Raw genomic sequence first — 6,202 nt, forward strand, 5'->3', positions numbered from 1 at the left:
CAAATAAAAAAAAATATTTTTAAAAACCGTCTATAGATCATAAAAGTTCATAATATATACACGGTTTTGTTAAATATTTGTTGAGTTGACTGTCTCATTGTATAGATTTTACTCATTTAAAGCTTTAGAGCCATATTAGATTCATGGTTCATTTATTTTTTAAATAATGTTTGCCTTTGGATTCGTAATCAGCGACCATGAAAACCCCGTTATACCAATTTGGAAAAGAATCGAAAGTTTATTTAGCATACTTGTTCACCATATTGGATCCGCCATTTTGTTTTCGGAGTTTTTTGACGTCGGATTCGTAATCACCGACCTCAAAAAGCCGTAGGTAATTGAAATTGGACCATTTTATGAACATTTTATAATTTCGCCACCTTTTTCCGATTTTTGACCACTGTGGAACGGGCTGCAAATAAAGGTTGGTCAATGAACCGGTTGATCTGGCAATATTTAGATGTTCACGCTATCTCTGATTACCAGACTAACTCAGGATGACCTGACGCAGCTTACTTTCGGCACTTACCAATATCTTCATATCGTGCCTAAAACGAATAGGGGTGACCACTCCACTGTATAAAATGACCCTACAATAGATAATCAATCATTAAAAATACTAATCATATGAATTGATTATTTTAATAATATTTGTATTTATAGTTAATAATTATCTACTGTTATGTCATTATCTATTGTAGGGTGGCCTCTTGTAAGTAACTAGTTGGTTTGAAGGTATTTCTGTAACCGTTCCGCTAATTTAAAATAGCCATTCCGCTGAAAACCCTCACAAATCCTCACTGCTTCTTGCTTCTCAATACAAGGAGGTTCTGCTGCAAGGTCAAGCTCAGGGCCTAGATCAATGGTTCTGATGTATATTCAACTTTATATGTTTGGGCAATTTTGGGAAAAATTTGGTGGCTCGGGTTAATTAGAAACAAGTTGAAATACAAGGGATCTAGCTAAGTGCGTGAATTCTTACGTAAATCTCTAATCTAAAGAGAAGATTATTGTGAGATTTATTTGCTCTTTCAAAAAACTGTGTCACAGGATTACGAGGCACATTAGAAGCATTAGTCTCAGGCAGTATCGAGCAGATCGGTTCGGGTCCAAAAAATGGCCTTATTGACACCTCTTCTCTTAATTTTTGATTTTTGATGCTTTTTAGCTGGTCTACTTGGTAGCTTAGTCGCATTGGCATTTCTACACCGATTTTCTCTCGAAGGGGAACTCAGGTATAGAAAACTAGCGGAACAGGTAGTGCTGAAGAAAAAGCACTGACCAGTGCCGTGTCATTGCTTTTTCAGTTCCTTTTCATCGGCAGGGCAAATTGTCGAATCAGAAATATTTTTTCGTCAAAATAATTTTTACAGGCACAGGGTTCAAGTCGTCTTGGTCTATACAGTTAGTACGTGCGTTGAGAAAATAACAACGTAAAGTTTCGGCTTGGCAATTTCCGAGAGTGTTCACGTTATCGAGGTCACTCAGAAGAGAAGTGAAGTTGCGCAGTAGATATGTACGCAGTTATAAATAAAGGCGAATGATTTGATTCTAGGCGCATCATGTAGGCAAACCAGAAAGGAATAATAAGGAGATCTAACTCCGTTTCGCCAATTGGCAATAGAAACATTAACGTTAGCTGTAGGCACATTACAGGATGCTGATGATCATGATGATTCTAGTGCGCACTTCGGTGCGCATACGTTGGCTTCATACTGACTCTGCAGTCGTGTATATTCAGCCATGATCCGGTAATGTGTGATTCCATAGATAGGGGTAAAGCAATAGGTTTTTTATCTGAAACAAATTAAGCGAATTGCCTAGTAGGGCAGAACGTCGCATCTCCCCGCGATGTCGAAATGTGAAAGCGGACGATGAAGCTGGAGGGGGAAGTGGTACCCGCGCTTACTTATGCGCGGGTACTCCCCCCTTCAAAACCGTCACGCGCGGGTTCACATAGGCGGGAATTTTGAAGCTTTGCTTATAGGAAAGTTTTTTTGTTATATCTGGAGGTTGAATTTTTTAAGAAATCTAAAAACGTGAAAAACCACCCTATGGAGGGATTAGCAAGGAATTGATTGCTATGGAATGGCGGTGCACATTTAAGATCCTTCGAAAGACCCTTAAGAAAGATAGGACGGGAAGCATTGAATCTGGGGCATTGCTAGAGGACGTGTTCAAGGTCTTCGTCTATTTGAGGGTTGCAAGGGCAACTAGGCGAGTCTATAATGTCCTTACGCGCTAGGCTAGCTCTGAGTGAGTGGTGATTACTTCTCATGCGACAAAGGGATACAATCCACTCCCTTTTTACAAGGAAATTGGAAAACCAGGGTTTTCTGCGGGTTTTGTGTAAAAAGTATCAAAACGTTTTCCTCTCGTTTCACAATAGTCTTGGAAAATTGTATTGAATTTTTCTCGAAAAGAGCTGACAAAGTCCGATGTTACGTCTGCGAGCTCATTTCCGGGAATTCCCTTATGGCCTGGTACCCATGCTAGGGTAATATTACATTTAAGTGCGTTAAGGGAGGCAAGACGGTTTCTGAAGAAGAATATAAGGTGAGATTTAATTTGACTGGTGTTAGTTAAAGAGACACTTTCTAAGACACTTAGCGAGTCCGTAAAAATAACAACTCTTTTTTTAATTTATGCTTTATAATGAAATCTAGTGTATATAAAATGGCTATTGCTTCAATAGAGAAAATGGATACAGAGTAATTAATTTTCCATAGGTGTGTAAATTCCCCAACAGGGCAAACCGAGGCGCAGCCCGTAGATTTGCCATCTTGAGACTTTGAGCCGTCCGTGTAGAAAATCAAGGAGTCTCCAAACTCCTCAATAGCATTCTGGAAGAAAGATGGTGGGTCAGGAGAATTTTGAGTTAGAAAACCTATTTGACCGTTTATTTGAGGAGAAAAAGTATGATCACTGTATGGAAATTCAAAGAGGGGATGGTGGAAAGATCTGCGTATTTGGGGCATAAGATTGCGGGTGTTCTTAAAGTCTGCTATGAGTGTAAAAATGTCTGTGATTCTATGAGCGTTGTTTTGATGTGTGATCTTAACAGTAGTCTAAACAACTTCTGATGAGAGAGTCATTAATCGTTATGAGAGTATATGGCTGGACACCCCACCACACGCCTCTCAAGACTCTTATGATATTTAGGGTTTTTCTGAGTTTGTCAATTAAAAAATTAAAGTATTCATTGAACGAAAGTGAGTAATCCAGAATAATTCCTAAAAATTTGACATGTAAGGAGGGCTTAATGAAACAGTCATTAAGATTTAATGTATATATGGGGTCATACAAATTCAATTTTATTTTGTTAAAAAGAACTAATTTTGTTTTCTCAGTGCTAATTTCTAATCCGCGCTCACATAAAAATTCTGCAAATGCATTTAAGCATTGTTGGAGAGATGTGATGCAAAGTCCGGGATCGCTGGATCTAAATAAATTTACTACATCATCTGCAAATTCGAATATGATACACCCCGCCGGCAAAAGTCGCTGGAGCTTGCGAGTATACACTGAATACATTATGGGACTCGGAATGAAACCCTAGGGAAGGCCCACTGTGCTTATTCTAAGTCCAACCAATTCCCCATTGATTTTAAAATAAATGTTCTTGCATGAAATAGAGTTGTAGGCAAATTTAGCTATATTTTTAGGAACACCTAAATCTCTCAGATCTTCCACTAAAATTTGGGGAATTACGCTGGAATTAATCGGTCTAAATTTTCCTGGCGTTGACTTAGGAATGAAAAATACCAAAAAAGTGTTCCAGGGAGGTGGGAAGGAGCCAGACAATAAGATGTCCTCATAAATTTTTAAAAGAATGGTATTAGCTTCTGAAGGAAAGTGACTAATGATATTATTATCAATTTTATCTAATCCGGGAGAAAATTAAATTTTTGAGGAAGAAATGTCTATAGTAAGATCATTTTCAGTGAATGGAGACTAAAGTAACTGGTTGGTTCTAAAGTCACTGGGAAACCTATCATGGAAGACAGTATAAGGACATATCTGAGCTGCGAGATCGTGTAGTTTTGAAATCACGCTGCTATCTGCCGAGCAGGACACGTTTGCTGGCTGAGTGAATCTATTTTTAAATGTCTCAAAGACTCTCCATATTCTGGAGATAGATGATGTTCTGTCAAGTGATTCGCAAAAACTTTGAAAGGACTTTCTTCTGGCTTCATTGAATAGCATTGTCGCATGCTTCATTCCACCAAGGAGCTGGAACGAAAGGTTTGTTTTTAAATGGGTGGTGATGAGTTGGTTGTTTAGAAGTGGCTAAGGGTACTCCGGATGACAAGATAGCCTCATCCATGTATTCAACAAAAGAATTATAGCTAGAGATGGGATCCGATGTCGGTGGAAGAATGTCAGTCACCCTGGACTCTACGAGATTTTTTAAATTGGAAGAAAAGGACGGCCAGTTGATTCTTTTTAAGTTATATTTGTGTGAATATTAGTTGGAAATAGTTACTTGCAAACCCAGGCTAGTGACCACTGGGTAATGGTCACTGCCTAGGGCGTCGTCCCGTACATCATGTGCACAAAAGGTAAAAATTTGAGGGCTTATAAAAGTAAGGTCCAGAATCGAGGGAGATTCATCTGGACGATTAACATAAGTTGACTTCCCATTATTTAAAGAAATAAAGTCTAAATCATCGAGGGCTGCACAAAGTGCTTCGCCATTTTGACAAACCCGTGTACTACCCCACAGACTGTGATGTGAATTAAAATCCCCGCCAATAAGAACGTTATTCGTATTGACATCGTTGACTGATTCTAAAAAATTTTTCCACGTATTTTCTGAGATTCTTCCACCGACAGAGGGGACCCTGTAAACGGAAACTATAAGAAGTTGACCAAGTGAAGTGTCAATAGATATAGAAAGAGTTTATAGGCTCTTCTCAATGTTAAGTATAGAGGATACCCTTGAGAAGGTTATACCTCTTCTACTTGCAATTGTGAAACCACCGCGATTGTTGGCAGCCCTGTCAGCTCTAATGATGTTAAAATCTCTAATTATGTAGAATGATTTATCAGCCTCAAGACATTTTTTGCACAGTAAAAGAATATCAAAGTCCTTCGAAATAGTTGCGAGATCACTTCTTTTGTTTGTTACGCCACGACAGTTCCATTGCATGATTCGCAAACCATAGACCTGTGCCATACTAAGGCTCTAAAAGATTTGTAGAGAGAGAGGAGATACTTACAGAAAGGGAGTTAATTAAGCTGTGGCATTCCTATGTTTTTGGGGAATTGCCAGATGAAAGAACGCTGAAGAAATTAGTGAGCATTAAAAGTATATTGCCAATAATTGTAAGTAAGTTCGATGATGAGGAGACTAGGGTGCTGGTAGGGGGAGGGGGAAGATGGGGGGAGGAAGGAGTGAAAGCAGAGTAGGATTGTTGGGGAGGGTTAAAATTTGGATTTTTTGCAGAATCTGGTGGGTTAGGGGAAGAAGAGGGGCTTCCTTTGTTAAGTGTCCCTGAAGGGCGTAAAGCAAAGCCGTTGGAGAGGGAACGTGGCATCCTTTTGTTAAACAGGGATGAGAAAGAAGGGTTGGGAGCTGAGTTCCTGCGACAATTGGCGGTTTTTTCTAACACTTTCAAACATTTTTTATCATAAAAAAACTGTATGATCAATAGAAACTTTCTCACTCGCACACTTTTCCATGTATAGGAAGAGGACAACTGCACACCTGCGCACAAAAATTTAAGATCTTCCTGCAATGTGCCTACCACTTACGGTAATGTTTCTATTGTGAATTTCGAAACTCTTCCCACTGGCAGTTGGGTCTCCTTATTATTCCTTCGTGGGGCAAATGTCAAAAACAATCAGTGCGACTAGTGGTGAGGGCATCGGATGATGCAGGCAACTTTTTAATACCGTCCGAAAAGTACTCTATCGGAAGGTCTCCAAAATACGCCTCAGTTTCAGCTATGAGCTCCTCATTTGAGTAAAAACGCTTACCAGTGAGCCATCTCTTCAGGTTAGGGAACAAGTAATAGTCGCTGGGGGCCAGGTCTGGTGAATACGTTGGCTGATGAACCAATTCGAAGCCGATTTCATGCAATTTTGCTTGTGCAAATAAGCATGAATGAACAGGCGCATTGTCGTGATGATAAAGCTGTTTTTTCTTCTTCAAATGCGGTCGTTTTTCGGCGATTTCGATTTTCAATCGGTCCAATAA

Source organism: Belonocnema kinseyi, chromosome 1 (assembly GCF_010883055.1).
Source record: "Belonocnema kinseyi isolate 2016_QV_RU_SX_M_011 chromosome 1, B_treatae_v1, whole genome shotgun sequence".
Lineage (NCBI taxonomy): Eukaryota > Metazoa > Arthropoda > Insecta > Hymenoptera > Cynipidae > Belonocnema > Belonocnema kinseyi.